This window comes from Pelodiscus sinensis, chromosome 4 (assembly GCF_049634645.1).
Source record: "Pelodiscus sinensis isolate JC-2024 chromosome 4, ASM4963464v1, whole genome shotgun sequence".
Classification (NCBI taxonomy): Eukaryota; Metazoa; Chordata; order Testudines; family Trionychidae; genus Pelodiscus; species Pelodiscus sinensis.
The window spans coordinates 93,312,529-93,328,285 of record NC_134714.1 but is presented as its reverse complement, the minus strand read 5'-3'; the positions used below and the strand labels follow the sequence as shown (position 1 = coordinate 93,328,285).

General features: G+C 42.9%; 2 protein-coding genes across 12 annotated transcripts in view; one reads left to right on the top strand and one right to left on the bottom strand.

Annotated features, from left to right (window-relative positions):
• Positions 1-15,757, bottom strand: part of ANO3 (anoctamin 3) — a 380,410-nt gene that overhangs the window by 105,505 nt on the left and 259,148 nt on the right. The gene's annotated exons all lie outside the window — the stretch shown is intronic.
• Positions 1-15,757, top strand: part of MUC15 (mucin 15, cell surface associated) — a 107,595-nt gene that overhangs the window by 60,017 nt on the left and 31,821 nt on the right. The window lies entirely within an intron of this gene.

The window sequence follows — 15,757 nt, the reverse complement described above, 5'->3', positions numbered from 1 at the left end:
ATTCTTCCTTTTATGCTTATACCCTGATCCCACTATACGGAATTTGGCTTTCTAGGTCACCACTAGAAGTCTGTTTTTTTTTACTTTCATATTTTATTTCCATCAGGAAGTTAGCCTTTGACAGCGTTACACTGGTGTTCTAAAAAAACCTAACAGCAAAGCCACTCACAAAATCCTCTGGAAAAAAAGGAGCATGGATTTTGAACACACACATATGGCATTGCCCACCCCTCAAAGAGTTTCAGCTCTGCCACTCCACTGTAAATGTAAGATATGCTGTACCAGCATTACATGAGGCCAAAATTTCACTTCCATTTTAATGTGCATAGAGGAGGTTTTCTTGGTGAATTCACAGGATTCAAGTAATTTAGCTTATTCATTGTGAAAATTACAATACTTGGAGTTGTGTATTTATCTGAACCTTTTCCCATGATAAATAGAAATAGCAGTTTCCTTAGACTTTGCAGCACTGCAAGTATTCTTTAAAAAAATACTGTTAAAATTTTCTCATGCTTTTTACCACTAGTTCTGGACCCCTGATTAGCTATTTACAGAATCCAATAGGTTACAAAATAACAACAACCATATCCCAAAAGTACAAAAGTAGCAGACACAGAAAGAAAAAGGTTTTAGGGTATGTCGACACTTATACCCACTTTTGAAAGAGGGATGCAAATGAAGACATTCAAAATTGCAAATGAAGCCGGGATTTAAATATCCTGTGCTTCATTTGCATATTCCCATTATTGTGCTATTTTGAAATAGCGCTATTTCAAAATAATAGACACTGTTAAGATGCAGTTATTTTGAGAGAAAACCCTTCTCTTGAGATAACTGGTAAACCCCATAGAATGAGGAATAAGGGTTATTTTGAGAGAAGGGTTTTCTTTCGAAACAACCACATCTTAACAGTGTCTGTTTTTTTGAAATAGTGCTATTTCAAAATAGTGCCATAACACAAACATGCAAATGAAGCACGGGATATTTAAATCCCGGCTCCATTTGCAATTTTCAGTGTCTTCATTTGCATCCCTCTCTCGAAAGAGGGTGCAAGTATAGACATACCCTTTAAAGGGTGTGTCTACACAGCAAAGTTATTTCAAAATAACAGCCATTATTTTGCTATAACTTTACTAGCGTCTACACAACCAAACAGCTATTTTGAAATTAATTTGAAATAGCAGAGCGCTTATTTTGAATTTGGTAACCCTCATTCCACGAGGAATAACGCCAAATTTGAAATAAGTGCTGTGTAGACATTATATCAAAATAGGGGGCCTCCAGCCTTCCCAGGGTGCCCTGGTGGCCACTCCAGCATCAATCCTGGTCCAGGGTGGAGATCATGGACCTTATTCAGGTTGGGGGGGGGGGAGAATGCTCCCAACATCCATGATCTCCGCACTAGATGGAGGAACACAGCCGTCCATGGCAGGATAGCTGCCAGCCTGGCCACCAAAGGCCACATGTGAACCCAGGAGCAGGTTTGCATGGGAAATCAAGTTGGTCCGGTGAGACCCCCAATCCTGTGCCCTGAACTTCCCCTCCGCCTTCTTCCCCTTGCTTCCCCCTTCCAGCTCCCTCCTTACAGGTTTCCCCCTCCCCTCTTCCACCCTCTCTTCTCCCCTCTCCCACCTTCTTTCCCCAGTCTCACCAGAGTTTCATTACCCCCCTCCTCCGTTTTCTTAAATAAAGAGAACTTGTGTTCATGAAAATACATGAATTTTATTTGACATCAGGAAGGGGGATTAGGGAGGGGCAAGTGGAAGGACATGAGAGAGGAATGAGGCACAAACCCCCAGTGGGGAGACCAGGGAGGCTCTTAGTGCTCCTCAGGGTGGAAGCTCTCCTGCGGGCCTCCTGGATACTGACAGCCCCCTGATGGACCTCCCAGATGGCAGCCTGCAGAAAGTGCAGTCAGGCTTTCAGCAATGCATCCTCGAGAAGCACCAGAGTGCCCAGGGGCAGCTCTGGCTCCATGTTGCAGAATGCTGTGGTGTCCCGAGGGAGGGCAATCGGAGCACGCGGAGACAAAATGCTTTGCTGTCCCTCATCGAGGTAGGCAATCAAGCACAGAAAGCTGAGAACTGGCTGTCTGGGGTGGGTGTCCCTTTAAACACAGGCCTCAGGCAGCAGCCACACAAAGTAACTCCTGACCTGATGTCCTGCAGGAACTGGTTCCGGCCAGCCTTAAATGCGATTCAGCGTCCACTCAGTGTGGATGTGCTATTTCAAAATGCATTTTGTGTGTAGATCCATTATTTCAAAATAACTTATTTCGAATAAACTATTTCAAAATAAGATATTTTGAAATAACGCTGAGGTGCAGACATACCCTCAGAGAATGAGAAGTCAGGTAAAATTTTGAATCTTGCTGCTACATTTATTTTGTTTGTTATATTTTCCAATTATATTGTTGGAAATTCTACAATCTTTTCCAAATTCTCTGCAGATTGACTTGGCTACATAGCCATTAGGGCTCATGGTAATATAAAATACATCCCTTTTGCCTGTTGAAAGCTATCTTTAACAGCATGAACTATTGTCTAATACAGAAAAAAAGAGAACTAGGAAACTTGAAATCAATCACGTTTCACCCTGCTGGATGTTCAGTACCATGGGTTCTGTTTTAAACTTCCATATTTCATATACAATAAAACAATTGCTTTAATGAAAAACTGTCCACTGTGCTGTTACTGACACATCATCCATTATTTAACTACTGATCCTTATCGGTTCTGATGTAAACTCAATGGCTTAATACTTTTCTGAACTCATGGAATAGCTGTTAAGCAAAAAATGTTTATGGAACTGCAGAACTGATTGTCTGAAAAAGGATATGTCAGAGAGGGCAAGTTATATGTTTGCTACAACTATAGGAGTTAGAACTGAAAATCCCCGTTCTTAAACTTTCATGGTTGAAATAAAATAAAAATTTAATCCTAATATCTCTTGGTTTGCAAAAACTAAAGCTAGCTAATGAGGTGCTTTTGAAAACGGAAAATCAAAACAGTCTTTTTTAGACCATTTGAAGCAATCTGAGAGCATACTCTCAGTTAGCAATGTTATCTAACTCAGTCATTACTCTTCAATTCCAGTTTCTTGTTGGGAGACATTCCTTGGCCTGAACAGCTCTTGATGGCGTTACCTTCTCCTTACATGGTTCAAATTTTCAAAATCAAACACAATCTCTGGAAGATGTTCAATATATTTAGATCTTTGGACTACATGGAAATTTGAAGTGTAGTTACAGTCGGAATAAGTAATTGTAAAAATGTCATCCTTCTCAACATATACACACTACACTTCCTGTGTAAGAAGGTGTGGTAAAGTTGCTGTCCCACAGCTGATACCACATACCTTTCCTGGCTGTATGTGGTATCACAGCTCGCTTGTGTCAGTTATCCCCCCCACTGTGCTTTGGCCTACTCTACATGTAGGAGTGCCTTTGCCCTCCAGCCAGATTCATTTACAGAGTACTGCCTCTTTTGAAGACAGGGTGTCTTTTACCAGAAGTCAACAGAAATGCATGCAAAACCAAATATTCAGCCCAGGTGGGCTCCTCAGACAGCCACCTTGTTACAGGCATACCTCTGCTACATTAGACCGTCCTTCTGTCCAGCCACAGGTTTCTGTGACTCAACTAACTCAATAGGCCAGTGGTTGGCAAACTCCTTTCCACAGTCTGGGGTTCAAACAAGTTACAATTCCTGAGGTCCCTGTCTCAAGTCTGGCTTCCAGTTTACCCCTGGAGAAGAATGTCCGCTTCTTTCATTCTCAGCTGTCTTTAAGGTTGCTTCCCAGAGGGAGGGAGCCCTTGCCCACTTCTCTTCTGGGTTTCCATCTGGGCTCACCCAGCTCTTTATGGAAAAAGCTCTAGATATCCCCTTCCTAGGCCCACACTCAAGGTGCAAACACAGTGTTTAATTGGCTTCTGAAATCCAATATGGATCCTTTCATCGCATGGGTGCATTAACATCTTATCAGAAAGGGATAATTTAACATTGTCTTGTATTGGACACGGTCAGCCAACAGGATTCTAGGCTAGATGGACCTTTGGTCTGACCCAGTATGGCCATTCTTATGTTCTTATGTAAGGTTTATTCATCACTTAAAACTCAGTGGAGCCCTCTTTAAGTAAGTTTCTGGCCTACATGTTTACAAAGAAAAGTGTACAGACCAAGGGTATGTCTACACTGCACCATTATTTTGAGATAACTAGTATTATTTCAAAATAACAATGTGAGCGTCTACACAGACTTTTCGTTATTTTGAAATAATTCCTAAATAACAGATGGCTTATTCTGAAACCTGTAAACCTCATTCTATGAGGAATAATGCCTATTCCGAAATAGCTATTTCAAAATAAGGCATGTGTAGTTGCTCCACTGCTGCTATTTCGAAATAGCCCTTCACCAGGGCCATTCTAAGTTATTCCTTCCCAGTGCCTCCTGGGGCTCTAAATCGAGGTAGCATGTCTACATTAGGGAAACCTGCTTTGGACTAATTTTGAGGCATCCCTGCAGTGTAGACGAGCGATTTTTTTAAAATAAGCTATTTTGAAATAACTATTCCGGAGTAGCTTATTTTGAAATAAGCATGCCGTGTAGACATAGCCTTACAGAGTAAAAAATGGGAAGGAAAATAAAAATAATCCCTGAACTCAGTATTTTTTCTGTTAATAATTATATTTTAAGCAGATCCCATGATTTTTGGGCCTGGCCCTTGAAACTTTGTGTGGTTGGAAAAAGCAGTGAGATGTCTCCTTGATTTCCCTATAATTATGCTTAATTTAAGTAATTGAATTCAACAAAGTGAAAAAAATACACATAACATACTTATTAAGCAGGGGTGAGCAAGAATTTAGAAAGTGGTCAAGGAACACATGCTTCTATATTAATGGAGGAGGTGCTAGGTCTGAGATGGAGGTTGGGTGCAGAAGGGAATCAAGGTAGGTTGGGTGTAGAAGGGAGATTGGAGTGCAGAGTCTGGGAGAAAGTTTGGGTGAAGGAAGGGGTTGTGACCTGGAGCAGCAGAGGATTGGAATCCAGGAGGGGCTACAGAGTCTGGGAGGGGGCATGGGTGCAGGAGAGGATTCTGACTTGGGGGACGGGTTTAGGAAAGGGCGCAGGGTCTGGGAGGGAGTTGTGACCAGGGCAGGAGGGAGTTCAGAGGGTTTGGGTTGTGATCTGTGTCAGGAAGTTGGGGTGTAGGAGGGAGTGGGGTGCCAGGTTCATGCTTACTGTAGTATGCGATTCTCGGCCGGTAGCCGAGCAGGACCTTTAGGCAGTCTCCCTGCCTGCCATGACCTCACATGCCAGTCAAAGTGGCCCATGTGTGCATATCTGAGCCACATGTCCCATGGGAAGAGGAAGCTTTGCATGTTGCCTGCACCACGAGCATGGCTCAGAGAACTCTCATTGGCCAGTTTCTTATCAATTGGAGCTGCAAGGATTGCGCTGGCAGCACATGGACACCATCCAATGGGGCCTGCAGTGCAGAGACACACATGGCCCCAGCAGCTGGCCACTTTGAGTGGTATGTGGGGCCATGCAAGCAGGTAGCCTGCCTGAGAGGCCTGCTGGGCCGTGGGACATTGGCAGCCCAGAGTATTGTGGCTGGCTGGATGAAGCCCAGAGGCCATATTTGGCTCGCTCCTGATAATAGTGTATTGTATGTAGTTTTGTTTCCTCCACTATAAAAACCCGACATTTTTCCTGATTGAGTAACATAAGGCCCAATTCTGCAATTTCTCCTTGCTTGAACAGTATCTTTTTTTGTGAGCATTCCCCATGATTTCAGCGGCATCAGCGGGACATTTCACAAAGAAAGGTACTATTTGTAATATAAGGGTGGCAGACTCTGGTCCATTGGGATTACTATAAAATAGTTTCAGTAGTACCACTTGCAGAGTAAGGTCCTACACTCATCATAAGTAATAGAAGCAGAATCTGGCCAACATGAGTGATAAAACAATTTCACTTGAGTATACTCTATAGAACAAACTATAGAAGTTGAAAGCTATGTAGGGGGCTACTTAGCTATCTAGCAGGTCTACACTCTGGGGGAAGATCGATCTAAGTTATGCAACTTCAGATACATGAACAACATAGTTCTCCCATTGACTCCTCTTGCGCGTCTCATTGAGTTGGAGTACTGGAGTCAACAGGACAGTGATTGGCAGTTCATAGAATCATAGAGCTGGAAGAGACCTCAGGAGGTCATCAAGTCCAGCCCCCTGCTCAAGGCAGGACCAATCCCAACTAAATCAACCCAACTTTGTCAAGCCGAGACTTAAAAAACTCTATGGGGATACCTGAGTTGGCCTTTTTCTTCTAGAGGTTACATGCTGCCAGTTCTCTTCCTTGTCCTGTACTGCCCTCGCTGGTTCTGCAGCCTGCTGTGCCTGCAGGATTAAATGTTGCCTTCTAGCGAGGAAGTCTTCATACTCTCTGATGGAATGTAAGGTTGATACTTGGGCCTCAAGTCCTCTAATTTTTTCTTCCAAAATGACAACCAGCTTGCACTTAGTGCAGAGGAAATCCCTTCTATCTTCCGGGAGGAAGGCAAACATGGCACATGCTGTGCAGGTAACAACAGAAGACCTATCACTATCCATACCTGCCTTCCTTCTGAGAGATTCCTCAGATGTTTTTAAATGCATCTTTGAAGGAGATAAGTTGATTTGGTCACCTCCCTGTCAATCATCCTTCTATTGTACTGGAAATTAAAATGCATCCAGTAGAATTCCCAGAAATAGGAGAAAATTAGTGCTGCTCTTGACCTAACAAAAACAAGAGATGCTTTCCGAGGCTGTTCCTCTGAGTATTATGGGGAAAGAACAGGATAAATCTCAAAAAGCATAATCTGAACTACTTAATTGATATGTCTTTAATTTTCTTCTGTGGTTCAGAACACATCCAAAGTCAATCACATGGACCTCTTGGGATATTTTAAAAAATTATTTTGCAATCACAGTGCTACTAAAACCACAGGGAAAAAGTACCAAGGCCATCTGATAAAGAATAGATTGCACAATTAACAGAGTCATCTCTCTATGAGAATGCAAAATGCAGATTACAAAATAATGAAGATAAATGAGAGAACAAACGGGTAACGTTGTCAGACATTAAAACAAAACAAGCTGAATATAAAAGTCTTCTAGATAAAACTTCTCTAGTTTTTCATTTCCTCCATCTTCCCAGCCTTTAAAAAAAATTAGGTTACATTGAAATTAAAATACTTGATGACATACTTTGTATAAACAAAACTATCGATACAAAAACATTACCGAAAAAGCATTTTCCCTATTTATTTTTTATCAGTTCCCCATTCTAGAGAGTCTGATATCTGACACTGTCACTACCTAAAGTTTAGGTTACCACCCCTGTCCTCCCGCACACACACATAGCTAAAAACTGTGTGTATACTAGAGCACTGAACACATAGTATATAGTTAGTTTTGTAGAGTAAGCTAGGTAGGATTAAGGTGCACGGTCTGGCTACGGTGCCTGTGCCAGGTGCAAGCCTGCCAGCACCCAGCCAGCAGACCCTGCACCTGGCATGGCTCGAGCCAGCCACCCGCTGCCACCCAGCCCTCAGCCTCTTCCCAGGACCAGGCTGGCGGCTCCCGGGAGCCAGCCCGGGTCCGCAAGAGGCGGACGCCTGCCTGGTCTAGTGCAGACATCGTGGACCTCATCCACGACCTCCGCACTAGGCACAGGAAAGTGGCCAGCTAGGGCAGGAGAGCTGCCAGCCTGGCCACCCAGGAGCAGGTTTGCATAAAAATCAAGGTGGTCCACTGAGACCCCCGACCCTGAGCCCTGAGCTTACAATGGCCATCCTGGGTCAGACCAAAGGTCCATCTAGCCCAGTAGCCTGTCTGCCGACAGCGGCCAACATTAGGTACCCTGGAGGGGATGGACCGAAGACAATGACCAAGCCATTTGTCTCGTGCCATCCATCTCCAGCCTTCCACAAACAGAGGCCAGGGACACCATTTCTACCCCCTGGCTAATACTACTCCATGGACCCAACCTCCATGAATTTATCTCACTTCTCTTTAAACTCTGTTATAATTCTAGCCTTCACAGCCTCCTGCAGCAAAGAGTTCCACAGGCTAACTATTTGCTTTGTGAAGAATAACTTTCTGTTGTTACTTTGAAGCCTGCTACCTATTCATTTCATTTGGTGACCTCTAGTCCTTCTATTATGGGAACTAATGAAGAACTTTTCTGTATGCACCCTCTCCACACCACTCATGCTTTTATAGACCTCTATCATATCCCCCCTCCGTCTCCTCTTTTCTAAGCTGAAAAGTCTCAGTCTCTTTAGCCTCTCTTCATATGGGACCTGTTCCAAACCCCTGATCATTTTAGTTGCCCTCCCCTCTCCCACCCTCTCTCTTCCCCTCTCCCACCTCCTTTTCCCAGTCTCCCCGAGTTTTGTTCAATAAAGAGAGTTTCTATTTTTGAACACACGTGTCCTTTATTTTGTACATCAGGAAGAGCGGCTAGGGAGGGGAAGTGGAAGGAGCTGAGGGAGGAATGGGGTATGAGTCTCCGATGGGGAGGACTGGGGTGGCTCCGTGGGCTCCTTGGGGTGGAAGCTCTCCTGCAGCCCCCCGAGTCGTCGTCCCCCACAGATGGCAGCCTGCGGCAAGTGCAGCCGGGCTGATGGCCGAGTGCTGTGATGTGCCAAGTGTGGGCACTCAGGGCGCTCCAAGCCAGGACTGCTTTGCAAGTGGGGCACCCCTGAGAACTGTCTGTTTGGGGTGGAGGTCGGGTCCCTTTAAGCACAGCCCTCGGCTAGCCTGAGACAGCAGCTCCACGCTCTACATCCTAATCTGATGCCCTGCCGGCACTGCTTCCGGCCATCCTTAACCCCAATTCAGGGTCCACTCTGTGTGGAAATGCTAATTCGAACTAGTTTTTAGGTCTAGATGCACTAGTTCGAATTAGCTTAGTTCGAATTAACTAATTCAAATTAAGTTAGTTTGAATTAGTGATATAGTGTAGACATACCCAGATAAAGTTAAGTCCTGGGGAGATAGACTGAAGAGAACCTACCCCACATTATGGTTTATAAGGTAGGAACTCTGTAACCACCACAATGGAATCAATTACTTTTCTGGTACAGGATATTTTGGGTGATGGGTGGAAAGTATGTATTAAAGTTTAATAAAACTTGCCACTTACAACTTAATTACATGCATGCATCTGTCCTCATTTTGCTGTAGTGTCCATATCAAATGTATACCTCATGGATATCATTACTGCATATAGTATGTGATGTGTAAATGCATGCAGGTACATACAGAAAAAACATACATGCGTGCTGTAGTAGTAATTTCATCTTTCACAGTTAGCAGCTTTGCCTCATCTTTTGCAAATGAACCCTTGCTTTCACATCTCAACTAAACCACTGTTCAACAATTGATACATTGCAATACATTGAATATACACTGAAGAATCTTGGATGCATAACAGCATGCCAGATGGTGTTCACTCAAAGCAATATCAGGGAGATTCCCAAACCTGAGCTATTCTTTTTAGGTGACAAATCTGAAGAATTGTCTCAGACTGACGTGTCAGAGGAGGTTTTGGAACAAATTGATAAACTAAACACTAACGAGTCACTGGGACCAGATGACATTTACCCAAGAGTTCTGAAAGAACCAGGGCATCAGGTCAGGAGTTACTTTGTGTATCTGCTGCCTGAGGCTATCTGAGGCCTGTGCTTAAAGGGACTCCCCTTCCCTCCCCCCAGACAGCCAATTCTCAGCTTTCTGTGCTTGATTGCCTACCTCGATGAGGAACAGCAAAGCATTTTGTCTCTGCATGCTCCGGTTGCCCTCCCTCGGGACACCACAGCACTCTGCAACATGGAGCCAAAGCTGCCCCTGGGCACTCTGGTGCTTCTCGTGGATGCATTGCTGCAAGTCTGGCTGCACTTTCTGCAGGCTGCCATCTGGGAGGTCCATCGGGGGGATGTCAGTATCCAGGAGGCCCTGCGGGAGAGCTTCCACCCTGAGGAGCACTAAGAGCCTCCCTGGTCTCCCCACTGGGGGTTTGTGCCTCATTCCTCCCTCACATCCTTCCATTTACCCGTCCCTAACTCCCCTTCCTGATGGCAAATAAAATTCAAGTATTTTCATGAACACAAGTTCTCTTTATTTAAGAAAACTGGGGAGGGGGGTAATGAAACTCTGGTGAGACTGGGGAAAGGAGGCAGGAGAGGGGAGAAGAGAGGGTGGGAGAGGTGATAGAGAAACCTGGGAGGAGGGAGTTGGAAGGGGGAAACAGGAGGAGGGGAAGCTAAGGGCTCAGGTTTGGGGGTCTCGCTGGACCAACTTGATTTTCATGCAAACCTGCTCCGGGGTTCACATGTGGCCTTTGGTGGCCAGGCTGGCAGCTATCCTGCCATAGATGGCTGTGTTCCTCCATCTAGTGTGGAGATTATGGATGTTGGGGGCAACTTCTCCCAAAACTGAATAAGGTCCATGATCTCCACCCTGGACCAGGAAGGCACCACCTCTCCCGGGTCCTGGCAGACTGCTCCAGAGGGCTGGCAGCCAGTGGCTTGCTCGCTCATGTTTTGGGGCCACTGGATCAGAGACAGTGACTGCTGGCTCTGGGATGTCAGGCTTGGAGCTGGCACAGGCACTGTATCCAGAGTCAACCCCTTTTAAGGGCTCCGGGACGGGGGAGGGAGTGAAGTGTTCTTAGTTGAGGCTGGAGTGGCCAACAGGGCACCCTGGGAAGGCTGGAGGCCCCCTATTTTGAAACAAGTGTCTACATAGCACTTATTTCAAAATGGATTTTTTGTATTTGGCATCATTCCTCATGGAATGAGGTTTACCAAATTGGAAATAAACACTCTGGTATTTCGAATTAATTTTGAAATAGCGGTTTGGCTGTGTAGATGCTAGTACAGTTATTTCAAAATAACAGCTTTTTTTTCGAAATAACTTTGCTGTGTAGACATACGCTCAGAGGGGAGATGATAGAGGTCTGTAAAGTTGTGACAGGTATGGAGAAAGTGAATAAGGAAAAGTTATTTATTTGTTCCCATAGTATAAGAACTAGTGGGTCACCAAATGAGATTAATTGGGAGCAGGTTCAAAGCAAACAAAAGGAAATTTTTCTTCACGCAGTGGACGATCAATCTGTGGAACTCCTTGCCAGTGGATGTTGTGAAAACCAGGACTTTAACAGGGTTAAAAAAAGAACTAGAAAAATTCATGACGATTAAGTCCATGAATACTTATTAGCCAGGATAAGTAGGAATGGTATCCCTTGCCTCTGTTTGTCAGGTGCTGGAAATGGGTGACAGGAGAGGTTGATGATTACCTGTTCTGTTCACTCCCTCTCAGGCATCTGGCATTGGCCACTGTCAGAAGACAGGATACGGGCTAGATGGACTTTTGGTTTCACCCAGTATGGCCATTCTTATGTTATGTTCTTACACGTGTAAAACCCCTTCTTTAAAAACTTTCTTGATATATGCTCTCAAAAAAGTTCAACTAAAATGGGATCATTTTGAATTTGAGAAAGTACTAAGTAAGTCATTTCACTATTTATCCATCTCCTACCAAATAAAGGTATGAAACCTTTGTTCTGTTTTTTTTTTACAAAAATATCAAATCCCAAAGCATACTAATCAGATTGAATTTAAAATATCTCTTTTCTCTTTAGATATTAAATGTCTTTTCTCTGTATAATGATTTTATTATGGAAATGCAATCTAATTATGTAAATGGCCTCATTCATCTTTACAGACATTTAGATTATTGCAGCTTTATTGGTGACTTTAAAAAGCCAATTTTTAGACAAACAGATTTTTATCACATCAAGCACAACAAAAGGTGTTTTCTTTTTGTCTATTGCTAGTTGCTTGTTTTTTACTCTTTTTGTGTAGAGATCAACTGATTATCATGTTCTGTGATATCTGTTTCCAGACTGCTTTGTCAAGTTGAATGCTCTTTTACTTGGACTTCTCAAGTCTGTGACTCAATATCAAAGCATTTTCAATCCCTCCTGCAAGCATTTTGAAATCCAAGTACAGTAAAACTCCAGTGGTCTGGCATCCAATGGTCCGGCACTCCTGATGGTATAGATGGATAGTTCCACCATCTGGAACTGCTCTGGGCAGCCGGACAATTGGAGCTGCTCTGTCCCCGGCTTCCCTGATTCAGCCACTGAAGAAACTGACCAGCAGCTGACTCGGGGAAGCCGGGGGCAGAGCAGCTAGGGTGCTGCCGGGTTGGTCCCCTAGCACTGCCCCTCGGCGCTAGGAGACTAACCTGGCAGCACCCCAGCTGCTCTGCCCCCGGCATCCCCAAGTCAGCCGCTGCTGAAACTGACCAGCAGCTGACTCTGGGATATCTGATAATCCAGCATCCCGTGTCCTAAAGATGCCGGATTATCAGAATAGTGATAGAAATGTAGCCGTGTTAGTCTGGGGTAGTTGAAGCAAAATGCAGGACAATGTAGCACTTTAAAGACTAACAAGATGGTTTATTAGATGATGAGCTTTCGTGGGCCAGACCCACTTCCTCAGATCAAATAGTGGAAGAAAGTAGTCACAACCATATATACCAAAGGATACAATTAAAAAAAATGAACAAATATGAAAAGGACAAATCACATTGCAGAACAGAAGGGGGATGCGGGGGGGTGGGAAGGGGGAGGAAGGAAGGTAAGTGTCTGTGAATTGCTGATATTAAAGGTAGGGAGAGTGGGATGTTTGTGAGTTAATGGTATTACAGGTGATAATTGGGGAAACTGTCTTGGTAATGGGTGAGAAAGTTCAAAGTCTTGTTAAGTCCTTGTTGACAAGTGTCGAATTTTAACATGAATGACAGTTCCCTTGCAACAAACCCCGTTGCCAGCTTTGTCCACATATTCATTCTGCTGATACCATTATTGGACCTAACCAAGTGAGTTATAAGATCAAGAACACATATTCCTGCGCATCCAGAAATATAATCTATGCTATCATGTGCCGAAAGTGTCCGTCTGCTATGTACATTGGACAAACATCTCAGACACTTCGCCAAAGGATTAATGCCCACAAAACAGATATCAGACAAGATCACAAAGAGAAAACAGTTTCTTGCCACTTTAACCAGAAAGGACACTCTCTAAATGACTTAGCCACCTGCATTCTGCTACAAAGACCTTTTACATCTGCACTTGAAAGGGAATCCTCTGAACTGTCATTCATGTTAAAATTCGACACTTGTCAACAAGGACTTAACAAGACTTTGAACTTTCTCACCCATTACCAAGACAGTTTCCCCAATTATCACCTGTAATACCATTAACTCACAAACATCCCACTCTCCCTACCTTTAATATCAGCAATTCACAGACACTTACCTTCCTTCCTCCCCCTTCCCACCCCCCCGCATCCCCCTTCTGTTCTGCAATGTGATTTGTCCTTTTCATATTTGTTCATTTTTTTTAATTGTATCCTTTGGTATATATGGTTGTGACTACTTTCTTCCACTATTTGATCTGAGGAAGTGGGTCTGGCCCACGAAAGCTCATCATCTAATAAACCATCTTGTTAGTCTTAAAGTGCTACATTGTCCTGCATTTTGGATTATCAGAAGTTTACTGTAGATGGTGCTGCTGTCAGCCTGGAGATTTGTGCCCTGATTAGCGCTTCTTCGGTGGTGATTTTATCTTACTCAGATAATGGATCTCAGGCATCATAGATGAAAGCTAGTGTGTCTTTTCTTGCCTGCTGTAGTAAGCCCATGACTTGCAGACATAAAGAAGGATATTGACTATGCAGACTTTATACATCAAGATCTTTGTCTTTTGTATGCTTCCTGTTCGTCTATGCTCATTTTGTGAAGCAATCAAAATTGGTGGCTGCCTTCCCAATACATACGTCTAATTCTTCATCCACTGACATGGTCTTATTAATAGTAGCTCCCACATTACAAAACAAAAAGTCTATGGTTTGGAGACTGGTTTCTCTGATTGAACTGAAGACTAGCATTCTGTGCCTTGCCCCATAAATACTGTTTTTTTTTTAACACCAATGATGAGGAAGTTCGACATGCACCTTGGAGGCTTTTTATAAACTCTTCTAGGTAAATGTCACTAGGAGAGATAAAAGCACCATCATTGGCATAAAGGAATTGTCTCAAAGCAACTTTTTTGCACCTTAGTTTTAGCTTTCAGTCTAGCAAGGCTGACCGGCTGCCATCAGATTGCTTATGAAGATAAACATAATCTCTTACATTTTAAACACATAGCTCAAGAGCATTGAGAAGAATATTACAAACAATGTACGTAGCAAGATACATCTTCGTCTTTTACTCCACTTTTTTTAAACTCAGAACTTTCAGAGGCATTTCCTTTAATTCCACTGTGGAAAGATTGTATTATGCTGAAGGGCTTTGGCAGGGAATCCAATTTTTCAAAGTACTTTGTCCAAACTGGAACTACTAACCCTGTGAAAAGCTTTGGTCAAGGCAAAGGCGGCAGTAAAAAGTGATTTCCCTTGTTCTCTGTTTTTCTACTGTAGTAAGCAAAAAGAGAATATCCTACCCACTGTAGATCTACCTGCTCACAATACACATTGTGTCTCTTTCAGCAAGTACTTGCAGCTATGAAAGCACACTTGAATAGAGGGTTTGCTGGTGATGCTGAGAAAGAAAATGTTTCTGTAACTATCATAATCTTCCTTATCTCCATCATTTTTGTAAAGGGTCATGATATTTGCATCGTGCACGTCCCGAGGAACTTTTCTGTCTTTCCAGGATTGAAGGAGGAACTTTATATATGCAGTGAAAGAGTTAGTTTCCCACATTTGAGTAGTTCTGCCAGAATACCATCTTTTCTAGCTGCTTTTCCAATTACAAGACAAGACAATTTAAAACCTTCTCCAGCTCTTAAATGCTTGATTCTTGATCAAACTCAATAGCAAACATCGAGATATCTTCAAATGTGATATTGGTGATGTCATTAATAGCAAAATAAATAATGTTCCCTCCAACATGCCATCTGATGTGATTTGTCTGTCAAAATGTGACCATCTTTACATTTGATAGGGACAACTTAGGATATTGTTGGTCCGAGAGTTCTTTTAATGCCATCATACATGGTTCACAGATTTCCAACAGCTGCTGCAGATCGTATACTATGGCATAGGTTTATCTAGAATTCATTAGCACATTTCATAGAAGCTTTCTGCAGAGAGCCTGTAGCTCTTTGCAGGTTTTCTAAAGTTAAAGGCATTGGCTTCTCATATTTTGCATAAGATTCTTTCTTTGCTTGAACGAATGGTTCCCTTTTTTTTTTTAAAGGACAAAATGTATTAAGTCCAATTTTATATATCTTTTTCTGCAGAGATTTCCACATTTTCCTCTAAATTCCCTTCAGCATTTTTAGGTAAGCACCGAAGAAGAGATTTGTTAAACTCTGCACATAGTTTAGGAGAACATGATTTCAGAATACTTATTCGAGTACGACCCTCCTTTTCAGATTTATATATCAACTTAGAGTGTATTTTTACTCTGCTAATAATCAGTGAGTGGTCTTTATCTCAGTCTGCTTTTACTCTTGGTATTTTATAGAATTCCATTTCTCTGTGTACTGTGATTCAGTTTCTTAAATTTTTCCAGAACAAACATCATTTATATTGTGAATTCAAGGTTCATTATGTAAGTGGCCATTTATTAAAATTAAACATTTGTTACTGTAAGAAAAATGGAAAACATTTTGTAATAAGGAAGTTGAAA